Source organism: Saimiri boliviensis, chromosome 16 (assembly GCF_048565385.1).
Source record: "Saimiri boliviensis isolate mSaiBol1 chromosome 16, mSaiBol1.pri, whole genome shotgun sequence".
Taxonomy (NCBI): domain Eukaryota; kingdom Metazoa; phylum Chordata; class Mammalia; order Primates; family Cebidae; genus Saimiri; species Saimiri boliviensis.
The window spans coordinates 53,526,061-53,540,782 of NC_133464.1; the positions used below are offsets into that span (position 1 = coordinate 53,526,061).

Genomic DNA, 14,722 nt, shown 5'->3' on the forward strand with positions numbered 1-14,722 from the left:
AGCCTCCTTAGTAGCTGGGATTATAGGTGCCCACCACCAAGTTTGTTCAACTTTTATAAGGATAATTTTATTTGGGTTTTAGACTAACCACCAGGGAAGATCACATTTTCTGGTCCTTTCTTCGATCAGACCCACAGCATCGGAACAGATCTGAACAACCCTCCTTTTTATTTTTTCTGGACAGCAATTTAGAATAATTAGGGTAATTTTTACGCAAGACTCTTTGGCCCCAGACCTTATATAATATATCTTGAAAATTGTCCATTATCTTAAAGGTGACATAATTGAAAATAGTGGCGGTGGACATGAAGTTTAAAAGCACAGGCTGTGCAGTCATATATATTGGTGCTGTTAGGAATTTGTCTCTCCCAACTACATGCTTCGTAGCTTTAGGAAAGTTATTAATGTTCGTAAGGCTCCATTTGCAAAACTGGAATGAACATGAAAAGATCGTTGAGAGAAATAAAAACGTAATCTGTATGAAACCCTTTGTATAATATCTGAAATAGAATAAGAAGTTAATTATTTATTATTATTAAGCAGCCTTTGAACTAATTGCCTCAAATGACACTGAGTCTGAGATCTGAATTTAGGTTTACTGTATACATGTCTTAAAGGCAACTCTAAACTGAAAATTAAAAATAAGTAGATCTGCTACATAAAATCTTTGAACATTTCTATTGGTTTCAATTTGGTATGTTTATGAAACTTTAGCTTATTAGCCATTAGTTGAGAGTAGTGAATGCTACTCTCAGCTAATGATGCCATGATCACATTTCTTTATCCTCTCACACCTGCAAGTTTTGCTTCCAAGCTAAACACCCACATTATCTTCTGCTTGATTACATTTTTCCTAATTAAATGGTGTGTATAGCTTGCATTTTCAGTTAACACAGCAAAAGGAGCTTGCATTCTCATAAGTCATTTTTATGAGTTGGGTCCCTATAATTTTAATGTGGCAATTAATTAAGTGCTTAATAAAACTGTGCTTTATTATAGCAAAGCCTGGTTGCAGGAGCCAAGTAATGGATTTGTCAGCATTTCTGTTACTAACTCCTTTATATCCTCTCTATAATTGTACTATAAAAATTTGCTTTGGGTACAAATTTTGAAATGGTATAAATTGCAACAACAAGCTGTTCTTCAGATATAAAAATAATCAATTTTAGGTGTGACCCTATGTATGAAGATATGGTTAACAATTATCTTCCTGCTTCCCTGGAGTATTGTGTATATTACATCAAATTATGTATTCTATCTGACTATATGTTAATGATGTTTGGTCATGCTGATAGATTCTTTTGATTCCTTTGATTAAATTGTTATATCTCTAATGATGATATGCTCTTAAAGAAGATGAGATTTTAAAATATGGCATCAAATTAGGATTATAATTTAGTTATATTTCAATTAGGACAATACTTACACACTCCTATGAGTGCATGGATCTTCCTAAAATATATTATACAAAGAAATGTCCTTATGGTAATGTTTTTCAATTAAAAACATCCAAATACAATAATTAATTTTGTTACATTTTCAGAATTATATCATGAGCAATGGTTCAGAAAATTGAGCCTTCAGGAATTTTCACTGAAATATTTATTATGCAATGATATATAATGACTCAAAATATGAAAAATTAACTGTAAAATATAAATATTTATGAAGATATATTTCTATCTAGTTTGTCAGTATGGGCATTTTAGTAAAATGATGGGATTTTTCAGGAGTTTTAAACTATTGGATTAGTATAAGAAAAGTAAAGAGTACATTTAAATGACAAGCTAAACATAAAATTCTTGCTGCTCTTCAGAAATAATTGAAACAAAGTGTTACTTTTTTTTTCAGAGTGGTCCATTTTAGAAAAAGTTGAAATATAACAATAGAGCAGAATTATGCAGTGCATCCTAGAATGTCTGCATATTTCTCGTCTGCCTCTGCGTAAGGCCCTCAAATGTGGTTAGATAAGCATGAAAACATAAAGTTTGTTGATTAAGCAATGATGAGACACAGAACAATTTATATGATATTGGTAACATCTAACAGAATAATATATATGAATGTGAGTGAATTTAAGGGATACTTCTACCCTCTGAACTCATGGAATATGCAATCATACCCATAATAGAGAAAGCTGGAAAAAAATACATGGATGGAGATGATATGTATATCTAACAAAAGATTTTGAAAAATTACCCCAGATTCCAATCTCTTGGCCACATTTACCAAACAAATTTTAAAATATGTAATTCAAGTCAATAAATTCAGGTGCAAAAATTTTGCATGAGTGAAATCGACTAATACTCTTATGTCTACTTTATGAGTGATTTTGTCCAAAGTACTTTTAATTTAGAATAGGTAGTAGGTGCTTATAACTTTAGGCTAATGGATATAATGTACAATTTAATAGGCTAACCTATTACCGCTACACTCACTAGTAATTTTGACATTTTAATAATATTTTTCAATATAATTTGTAATAGACTGTTACCAGATATGTACACAGATAAACAGAAAAGCTTGCATGTATCTGTACTCAGATATTGGAAGTTTATGTTAAAAGCATAACAGACAATGTATATATTTTACATACAATTTCATATCACTCAGTTGTACTGTGCTCTCCAGTGACCATCAACTATCTGAATGAATATTGGCAATATAAATTTAATGAAAACAAACAAAAGACTCAAGTATGTAAAATATTTCTTTAAATATCAGAAAGTATCAAACATTATCAAAATTATTTGATTAGGGGAGGTGGGGAGGTCAGGGAGGGATAACATGGGAGAAATGCCAGATGCAGGTGATGGGAATGGAGGCAGCAAACTGCATTGTCATGTGTGTATCTATGCAACAATCCTTCATGATCTGCACATGTACCCCAGAACCTAAAGTATAATAAAAAAATTATAAAATTTTAGTTTACACTCTTGGTAGGAGTGTAAACTAGTTCAACCATTGTGGAAGACAGTATGGAGCTTCCTCAAGGACCTAGAGATAGAAATTCCATTTGACCCAGCAATCCCATTACTGGGTATATACCCAAAGGATTACAAATCATTCTATTATAAAGACACATGCACACGTATGTTCATAGCAGCACTGTTTACAATAGCAAGGCCTGGAACCAACCCAAATGCCCATCGACGATAGACTGGACAAGGAAAATGTGGCACATATACACTATGGAATATGACGCAGCCATAAAAAATGATGAGTTCATGTCACTTGTAGGGACATGGATGAATCTGGAAACCATAATTCTCAGCAAACTGACACAAGAACAGAAAATCAAACACCGCATATTTTCACTCATAGGCGAGTGTTGAACAATGAGGACACAGGGACACAGGGAAGGGAGCATCACATACTGAGGTCTGTTAAGGGGAGCCAGGGGAGGGAGAGCATGAAGGTGGGGAGGTCAGGGAGGGATAACATTGGGAGAAATGACAGATGTCGGTGACGGGGGGATGGAAGCAGCAAACCACATTGCCATGTATGTAGCTATGCAATAATCCTGCGTGATCTGCACATGTACCCCAGAACCTAAAGTACAATAAAAATAATTACAAAATTTTAAGGTGTCAGTGTAAAAACTATGTGTTCATTCCTTTATTTGAAAATCATTAAAAACAAAAAAGTGCAGAAAAAATTTATATTTCATAAGACTAGACAAGAATAGTAACTTTAAGGCATAATAGTTGGAAATGGAGAGAGTTGGAAATGACCTCTCTGCCTATAGTTAAGTGACAGTACAGTGAAATGCTAGTAATCTGCAGAGAGAGGGACTAATTATAAACAAGACAGTTTTCCCTGAAGAACTCTTGAAACATATAGAAAGTAGTGACATGAGGTACTGTGGAGTGTAAAGATGAGAATGGGTACAAAGGCAAAAGGCTGTTCTAAAGACTAGATAAAGAACAGTTAAACTGCCAGAAAGCTACAACAACCCTAAAACCCAGATGTCTTCTCTATCCAGTTCCTCCTGCTACTGGGAAGTACTGAACCAAACATATCTGAACTGAGAGGCAAAGTAAAGGGTAGAATTAAACTATGAAGAGAAAGCAAGCTAATAAATTAAAATTAACTAAATAGGGAGAACCCAACAGGATTGATTTCCCATAGCCCATCAGTTAGACGATTGCTATCAGTAAAAATTAAAGTCTCAGAAAATAAGCATATAAGCATATGGATACTGGAATAGTGAAGAACTCCACAAAAAATTACTAACTTCCTGAAAATCCTACACTTAATTGCACCAGTTAAGGAAACCTGTCCTTGTAAGTCATCTTTTTTAGTACTTAACTCTTATATATTAAATGGCAAGAATGAATCAGTAGAAGGTGTTGAAAGACTCAATCAGGAAAGATGAAACTGAAACCAAACTAAAACAAAAATATTAATACAGAGAAGAAAAGACAGTAAAAACAGTAAACTGTCAAAAATCTAAACTATGATTATTATCTTCAGAGAAAAAAGTTATTGGATCTCTCATCCCCCCCCCCCAAAAAAAAACACATTGAAAAAAACACATGGAATGTGAGAAAAAAAGTTATTATGGTCAAAATAAATAATTTAATAGAAGCTCTGGAGCATTATTTGAGACATAGAAAAGAAAATGTATAGATGAAATTCAAGAGATTTTATATCAAACTAATGTATATTCTGAAAAAAAGAATGTATAAAACAAAAGAGGAAATATTCAAAGAATGATACAAGAAAACATTTTTGGACTATAAGTAATAAATCCCAAGACTGAAAGGGCCCAGAAAAACCCCTGAGGATTAACCAAAAGAAAAAGCCAGCCCGAAGTGTGAAACAATGTGAATTTTCAAAACACCAGGAATAAGATAAAGATTTTAAATCCTTCCAGCATGAAATAAATATAACATAGGAAAAATACAAGAAAAATAAACACCTTAAGTCAAACAGAAAAGAGAGAAGACAAAGGAGCCATAGCTTCAACATTCTTAGTGAAAACAATATAAGTGTAAATTTCTTTTTTCTTTTAAAATTTGTATTTGCATAAATTTGGGGTAGAAGTGTAATTTTGTTACATGGATATACTAAATAGTGGTGAAGTCAAGGCATTAGTGTATCCATAACCTGAATAATGAACATTTTACCCATTAAGTAATTTCTCATTATTAACCCTTCTCCCACCCCACACCTTGTCAAGTCTCCATTGTCTATCATTGGACACTCTACGTCCATGTGTGCACCTTATTTAGTTCCCACTTATAAGTGAGAATATTTGGTAGTTGTGAGAATATGTGGTATATTTCTTTCTGTTTCTCACTGTTTTACTTAAATAATGGCCTTAGTTCCAGCATGTTGCTACAAAAGACACAATTTCATTCTTTTCTATGGATAAATAGAAAAGAATTTCTATTGTGTATATATACCACATTTAAAAAAAAAGAGATTGTCCACTGATTGACACTTAGGTTGATTTCTTATCTTTGCTAATGTAAGTAGTGCTGCAATAAATACATGGGTGCAGGTCATATATTTTGGATATAATAATTTCTTTTCTTTTGGGTAGGTACCCAGTAGTAGGACTACTGGATCAAATGGAGTTCTATTTGTAATTGTTTGAGACATTTCCTTACTGTTTTCCACAGAGGACGTACTGATTTACATTCTTACCAAGAGTGTATAAGCGTGTTCTTTTTTTTCCACATCTTCACAAACATGTTTGTTTGTTTGTTTGTTTTTGTCTTTTTAGTAATAGTCATTTTGACTGTGTAAGATGATACCTCATTTTGGTTTTAATTTGGATTTCTCTCATTATTAGTGACAATGAGCATTTTTTCATATGCTTTTGGGCTATTTGTGCATATTCTTTTGAAAGATGTCTACTCATATCCTTTGCACAGTTTTCAGTAAAATTATTTGGGGTTATTTTTGTTGTTTTTCTTGAGCTGACTTTGTTCCTTGGAAATTCTGAACATTAGTCCCCTGTTGGACGTATAGTCTGCAAACGTCTCCTATTCTGAAAGCTGTTCATTCTGTTGATCATTCTGTTGATTCACGTCTGTTCGTTCTGTTGATCATTATTTTTGCTGTGCAGAAACATTTTAGTTTAACTAAGATCCATTTGACTATTTTTGGTTTTCTTTCTTGTGTTTCTGAGATCTTAGTCATGAATTTTTTGCCTATACCAATGTCCCGAAGAGTTTCCCTAGATTTTCTTCTAGTATTCTTATAATTTTGGGTCTTGACTTTTAGTTTTTAATCTACCTTGTGTTAAATTTACATATGGTGAGACATAGGGGTCCAGTTTCATTCTTTTGCATATCACAACCCAATTTTTCCAACACCATTTATTGGAAAGGGTATCCCTTCCCCAGTGCATGTTGTTGTTGACTTTCTATTTTAATCATGTGAGATTATAGAATACATTGATTTTTTGATGGACAGAAACTTCAAAGAGATACTTCCAGTGGATCCACTTTTATGGATTAGCTGGGGAATATTATTCCTCAAAACAAGTATAAACCAAGAAGAGGGAACATACTGCTCTATGAATGAGAAAGCAATGAGAAAGAGTAGAAGAAAAATGTAAAAAGAAAAAAAGAGAGAGAGGAGGGTAGAAATACTCCTAATGATAGCTAATATTTCTTTAACACTTATTCCTAACTGTAACAATATATAAATAAAAATATAAAATTAATATTTAATTATCTGTAATATGGATAAAGTTCACAAGCATAATATTAAATAGGAAGAGCTTACATAAGAGAGTACAAACTGTGTTATTTGATTTTCTGTAAAATTAAAAATCAGGCCAACCAACATGGCAATCTTTATTCTAGTAAAGATTCTGAATTACAATGATACAAAGTAGATAATAAAACAATTAAAAGCCTATCTTTTTAATCCATAACTAGACGACCTTGACTTTGTAAACATAGAGAGATATTTGTTTGTTTGTTTTAAGAAGGAAATTTCTAGGTCAAAATGAGGATTTTGGAGGCACCAAATTGTGTATGGAAAGAAATAGGATAATTTTAAGAAGTATACATAAATTGCTTTCTCCTACTGGAAATCATTGCAAGTCTTTGGGTACCACTTCATGAACCTAAATGATTGCTTCTAATTTCATGAACTACTTTTCCAAAGATTTAGGAAAAAATCCTTTGTATGCTTACAATATTTTGGACTAATTCTTGCTGTCATTAATATACCTCCTCCTTCCAATTTTTACCCTCACTTGAAAGTTGTACAGTTTTTAACAATTCCCTATTATTTTCATTCAAATGCTGACCTTTGTATTTCAAAAGAAAATTTGTAGTAGAGAAAGATTTTTATTTCCTCACAAAGCAAAGGAAAAGTGATTATTTAACATAAACTTTGAACACTTTTCTCTCTTAGTTCACATTTACTCTACTCACAGAAATTTATATTTTTCATCCCATACCTGTGATGAAGATGATGCTCACAATTTAGAATAACACTAACTAATTCAGGTGTAGACATAATTTCTGTTATTTTACATTATTATACATATAAACTGTATTTTAAAGTATTATTTATTTTAAATTGATGCATAATAATTGGCATATTTATGGGGCCCAGTGTGATGTTTTGATACATATACACAACATACAATGATCAAATCAAGGTAATCAGCACCTCTATCACCTCAAGTATTTATCCATTCATCATTTATTTGTAGTGAGAACATTAAAAACCTCTGATTTAGTTATTTTGACTTCATGATCTGCCTGCCTTGACTTCCCAAAGTGTTGGGATTACAGGCATGAGCCACTGTGCCCTGCCTAACGTAGAATACTATTTATTCATTTGCTGGAGCCATATCATGTCTGTTCATTTTTTCTTACATTTACAGAATATGCAATAGAGAGAAAACTCTAGAATCAGAGTTAGCAAATTAAAGCCCACAAATACAATCCAGCCTATGGCCTGTTTTCTATAGCACATGAACTAACCTGGTTTTAATGTTTTTAAAGAGTTGTAAAAAGCAAGTAAGGACAAAACAAAACACAGTGAATAATACATGCATGAGAATTTAGGTGGCTTGCAAAGCCAAAATTATGTACTATATGGTGAAAAAAATGCTGACCTCTGCTTTAAACAGTAGGATATTTTTCTGTCATAAACTCATTTTTAAAGACATTATTTATTTTAAAAATCTTAGATTCAGCGAAAAATCGAGACAAGGTACAGAAATTTCCCATATACCAAAACCCTGTTCTTGCATAGCCTCCCCAATTAACATCCCTCACTAGATATATGATGAACCTACATTACTACCACATAATCACCCCATGACCATTGTAATTTACACTAGGGTTCACTCTTGGTGCTGTACATTCTATGGGTTTGGACAAAGGTACAAAGACATGGGTCCATTGTTAAAGCCTCATACAGAGTATTTTCACTGTCCTAAAAATTCTTCTCTATTCTTTGTTTTCATCTCCCTCTTCTTTCTAATTAATTCCTGGCAACCACTGCTCTTTTTACTCTTTCCATAGTTTTACCTTTTCCAAACAGTATGCAGTTTTTTTCAGATTGGTTGCTTTCACTTAGTAAGATGCATTTAATTTCCTTCTTGTATATTCATGATTTGATAGTTCACTTTGAGCACTGAGTAATATTCCATTTTCAGGCTGTACCAACGTTTGTCCATTCATCTACTACAGGACAGCTTTTTTCTTCCAAGTTTTGACAATTATGAATAAAACAATTCTAAACATGTTTGTGCAGGTTTTTATGTGAAAGTAAGTTTTAACTTCATTTGAGTAAATACTAAGGAGTGTGATTAGATCTTAAGTTAAAAATACGTTAAGTTTTGTGAGAAACTGTCAAACTGCACATACTGGTTGTTTGTGTGTGGTTTTATTGTTTTGCTTTTGTTTTTAATTCATCTCAAGTTTTTTGATGGCTACTAACTGGTTTGGAAAGAATACACCCAAAAGTCCTTTCTGTCTCTTCCCCTAAAAAGATGAGTGACGAGAAAATATTCAGCACCTAGTTATTCGTGTTTTTTTCAAATAATTTTTCCTGGTTTTATCTTGTCTACCTTTAAGTTCCCATAAGCAAGGTGTACCCAGATGGACTATTCTGCTATCTATCTATCTATCTACCTATCTATCTATCTATCTCAGCTATTTTCTATATATCTATCTTCTGTCTATCTAATCGATCATCTATCTACCTATCTACTAATCTATCTGTCAATCATCTATCAATCATCTCTCTACCTATCTGTCATCTAACTTTCTATCATCTGTCCATGTGCCTATTTATCTTATCTAACTAATCAACTCTGTCAACATCTATCTACCTGTCATCTACCTGTCTACCCATCTATCATCTGTCCATCCAGATATGTATTAATTTAATCTCTCTCTCTCTCTCTCTCTCTCTCTCTGTGTGTGTGTGTGTGTGTGTGTGTGTGCACGTGTGCGTGCATGCATTTGTGTATTTTGGGAAGCCAAAAAATATACATCTCCTCTCATTCAAATTGTTTACCCTATATAAATATTTTTATTACTTCAGAATAAGAAACAGAAAAATCTTCCTTTTTCAAATGAGGGTTCTTTTTATCAATTTTTTTTTCTTGATTTTTTTTGGAGATACTAGTACCACAGAATAGGCTTAGCAGATCTACAGAAAATATTTTGCTGAGTAGTTGGCCCTATACCATAGAAGTTATCATGTGCCAAGAACGTGAACATCCTTATATGGAACTACAGCAAAGAAGAGATATAGAATAACAATAATATCTCTAATTTGTGCTCTTAAAAATTATTTGCATGTGTTATTTTATTTATTCCTCACAATACTCCTGCAAATACTATTATGCTTATTTAATGTGTAAAGAAATCAAAATAAAGTGTTATAATTGTCATAAATATTAACTCTTCTAAACAAGCAAACAAAAGCCTGGAAATAAATGATGAAAAATATAAAACATAATGAAGAAATGAAGAAAGCTTTATCATTTTTAAGAAAAGGAATTTCAGAAGCTGTCAGCTGAACTCCTCTGGCATAACATTTCTTGCTGATATAATTCAAGGCTCATTAGGACTAAAAAGTAAATGAAGTAGAAAATCTATTCAAGACACTGGAATCATATATAGGCCAGAAGAATTGTACTTTGCCTACTAGTACAGCATCTTAGGACAGTTTCACTAGGAAATGAACTGTGAGGCAGAGATTTGCAAGCCAGTTAGTTACTTAGATTACTCTTAAAAACAATACATGCAAGAGGATAAGTGGAAAAGATTAGGAGAGGAGACACTGATTTGTGACTCAGTAGTACCAGAGGACTCAGCCAATTTCACCAGGAACTCTGGAGCTGAGATGATGCCTCAAATTGCTGAGAATTTAAATAACAAGGGTAGGCCACTGTATTAGATCGTTTTCATGTTGCTGTTAAGAACATACCCAAGACTGGGAAATTTAGAAAAGAAAGAGGTTTAAGGGACTCACAGTTCTGTGTGGCTGGAGAGGTCTCACAATCATGGTGGAAAATGAAAGACACATATCACATGGTGGTAGACAATAAAAAAATAACTTGTACAAGGAAACTCCCCTTTTAAAAACCATCAGATCTCATGAGACTTATTCACTATCATGAGAATAGCACTGGAAAGATGTGCCCCTATGATTCAATTATTTCCCACTGTGTCCATCCCAGAACATGTGGGAATTATGGGAGCTACAGTTCAAGATGAGATTTGGGTGGGGACACTGCCAAACCACATCAGCCACTGTACTCTGAAAGAATGAATCAGTAGGTATACTTCTGTTTAGCTGTGAGATAATTTGGCTTGTTTGTCCCTTCCAAATCTCGTATTGAAATGTGATCCCCATTGTTGGAAGTAGCACTTGGTGTAAGGTGTTTGGGTTATTGAGGTGGATTCCTCATGAGTGGCTTGGTTCCCTCCCTTCAGTAATGAGTGACTTCTCACTCTATGGGTTACCTTGAAATCTGATTATTTAAAAAAAAATAATGGGCATCTCTTGCTCTCTCTCTGTCTTGCCATGTGTCATGCCTGCTCCTCTTTTTGCTTTCAACCATGAGTAAAAAACTGCCTCTGGAGAAGCCAAGCAGATGTTGGAACCGTGAGCCAAGTAAACCTCATTTCTAAGCCTTGGTAGTTTTTTTTTTTATAGCAATGCAAAATGAACTAATGTGAGCTGCCTAAGGGCTGTAACCTCATCCCCACTGAAGGTCCTATTCAACAGAAGGGCTCAACTGATTGTTACCAGCAAACAAGAGTGTGGCTGAGAACGAGCACCAGATTACTAAAGGGGAGACTAGGTTGTCAGACCACAGCACACACTACAGTCTACTCTTGGCTCTGTTCAAATCTTCTCTATTCACATAGTAATTTTATGCCACCTGGAAACAGTTTCTTAAGATTCTGGAGTTTTGTCATTGCTGATTTTTATATCTCCTCTAGAGAATCATAAACTAGAAAAATTCGTGACAAAAATACGGCACTGGTGATGAGGCTGCGCCTGTTGTTTATCACTTATTTCCTCCTCATTTAACCATTCTAAATTTCTCTTAAATTTGGCCTGTGCCTTTGCAGATTTAGGCAGCTCACCTGTTGGGGTGATCAAGGCCCTCATGCTTGAGGGGTTTGATTCGTTGGATAACATGAATGATCAAGAAGCTGAGGGAAGTGGTAGCAATAAAAGGTCATGATCCCTTGTGCAGTTACAGATCTGAGCCAGTATTTAGATATAGAAACCTTTGAGGGGAGGCTGGATCCACACAAGAAAAGAAAAGAAAAAAAAAGCCCTGGAACAACAAAAGATTTTTGGTAATGAATCTCATCATTTTTTTCCTAAGGAGACCTACAACCATGATTTAAGTAACCATACACTGAGGAGAGAATATCTAGATATATTGAGAAAGTCATAACACAAAACCATGTACAGAAGATGCTCAGAAAATTTATAGCAATATATTTTGTGTTAATAGCATATGTAAGAAATGTATGACAGCACTAAACCAAAATATGGAAAAGAGAAATTGGGGATGCACTATTGTAAGGTTCGTATTTCATATGGATTGTGGCCTTCCATTTATCCTCTATTACTCTTTCTTTTTCTTGAGTTATGGCAATGGTAAGTAGAGAGATATAAAAGAAAATAATTAAAATGAAACAAAGACATATCAAGATGAAAAAAAGTGGGACATTATTCGTTACTCTGGGATATCACTTTGTCATATTGTAAAAAGTAAAAATAGCTGTCAATTTCTGAACATTTATATTCATTTATACTGTATAACAATCAAGTCATACCCACATGATTAATTATACTTCACTATAATAATTCAGCACAGGCATCAACTCTTGTCTAATCCATATCCTCTACTTATTGTACAATACTGTGTCATTTTTCCTTTAATATTTCTTAGTGAAGTCCTTTCAATGCATTATTCTTTTTATGTTGCTTGAAACAAAAATTATTCTTAAAAATTTTCTTAAGATGAACATAATTTTAAGAGTTACTATGTTAGCCTTATGCAATCAAACACATGAAATATACATTCTTCCAGATTTACTGATGTGCATTCTAAATCATAATTTAACCAAATGCTTTAAACTTGCTTTGGAAGGGGGTGAAATATAAAGTCAACAAAATGATAAGTATCTATAATCTATCATACTCTATTAAAATATTTATTGGAACACTATAAAAATTCTATGCCAAAATATTTGTGACACAAAGTGTGCTTTAGAAGATGTGAACATTTATGAACTAAGAAAATGCAGTGCCTTATTTACAAATATATATATCTCCAAGGTGATTCCCTCTCCATGGGAACATCCAGTGCCCCTCTCAGGAAAGTAACAACTTGGAATAGAATCTGGCATGCCTAAGGTCTTTGGGGAACAGGGATGCTCCTCTCCCCTGCCTTCCTTGGCTACCTACATAGATACCCATGTGTCATCCCTTTGGGATAGATTCTCGTGCACATGCTGAAGAGTTGTCTTTCTTGACATAGGCCAGAGGAATTGATGTGCAGCAGGTTTCTTTAATTATCAACCATGACCTTCCCACCAGCAGGGAAAACTATAACCACAGAATCGATCAAGATGGACAGTTTGCCCGTAAGGGTGTGGCTATTAACATGGTGACAGAAGAAGGCAAGTGGACTCTTCAAGACATAGAGACCTTCTACAACACCTCCATCGAGGAAATGCCCCTCAGTGTTGCTGACCTCATCTGAGGGGCTGTCCTGCCACCTAGCCCCAGCCAGAGTTCAGTCTTGAGGGGTCATGAGGACCAGCAGGAGAGGGGAGGCAAGGGGAACTAAGGGATGATCATCTTGTCATTTCTTTTCCTTGAATAAATGTCACTTTTTGAGGGGAAAAAAGAACCCACCATATTCTGGAGCTTATAAATATGTATTTAACCCTTAACGAGGCAAATGACTCATACATAATACATAAAATATATTTAAGAGCAACATTTATTCATAAATTAAACTAATTATCAGTATTAAAATGAATAACACTCGTTTTGATTTGCTAGCACTTTACAAGGTATTGTAGGGTTTTAAAAAATGTAAATACATATCTCAAATTCATGAAAAGAATTTCATGCATACTATAAACCTATATCAACATTATAATAATGGATTATCAACCAACAGAGCCTGGGAAAATGTTACTGGTAAATATCAATATAAGTATCAACTTCCTGATGCTAGGTGCAGAGTTAGATATCTTTTTATTAATAATCTGAAACAAGGAAGATATTTTTAATAAGATCTTACTAAATTTATAAAATAGGTATTTAGAGTGAAAGTTTATGTAATATATTACAAAGTTAAAAGACCAAAGAAATATATTTTATAGTGATAAAGGTATAATCATTTAAAGTGGAACATATGAAATTAGAAAGTAAAACTTCTGTGGAAAAATAATCAAAAGCATGCTATCAGTGAGATGGGTTGCTTAGAAAAATATAATTTATTAAAATCTATAAAGGTTGCTGCTAAACTGTAAATTAAATGAGTGAGCATTGTGCTGTGGCACCAGGAAACATCAATATATGTGTGACTCAATATTCAGAGTTTGTGTCTCATTATAGAAAGCATTTCTATTTCTTTTCAAGTGTTCCTGGTGAGAAGTAAATTACATATTTTAAAAAACGGAAGCTGTTATGATCATGAAATATAAACAGCATTAAAGAGCTTTGCAATAAATGAATCTAACAAAGCTTGATCTCATAGAAGTAGGTAGTAGAATGGGGGTTACCAGAGGCTGGGATGGTTGTTGGGGGAACGGAGATATTGGTTAAAGGATGCGTAATTACAGTTAGACAGGAGGAAGAGTTCACGAGATCTATGGCACAGCATGGTGACTATAGTTAATGACGATGTATTATTTTCTGGAAAAATGCAGAGTGACTGTTAAATGTTTTCACCAGAAAAATAATAACTATGTGAGTTAATACATTTTTTTAAATTAGCTGAATTCAACCTTTCCACAACTTATGTATATTTAGAACCATCATGTTATACATAATATATGCATACATTTCTGTCAATTAAAAATTTAAAAAGAAATACATAGCACATAACCATGGAAGAAATGATATATTACAATGATTTTAAAAGATGATTAATTTTGCCTGAGCAAAATCTTCACAGTAACATTTTTAGATATTAAAAACTAGTAGGCATTTCAGTATTTGATTTGAGCACCTTTAGTAT

The 14,722-nt window shown here is 33.5% G+C and overlaps 1 non-coding gene across 1 annotated transcript; it reads left to right on the forward strand.

Moving 5' to 3' along the window:
* The first annotated feature begins 12,797 nt into the window (after positions 1-12,797).
* Positions 12,798-12,937, forward strand: LOC120365830 (small nucleolar RNA SNORA67). Its single transcript, XR_005580674.1, has one exon. It is a non-coding gene; the product is annotated as a small nucleolar RNA SNORA67 (small nucleolar RNA).
* Positions 12,938-14,722: the final 1,785 nt, after the last annotated feature.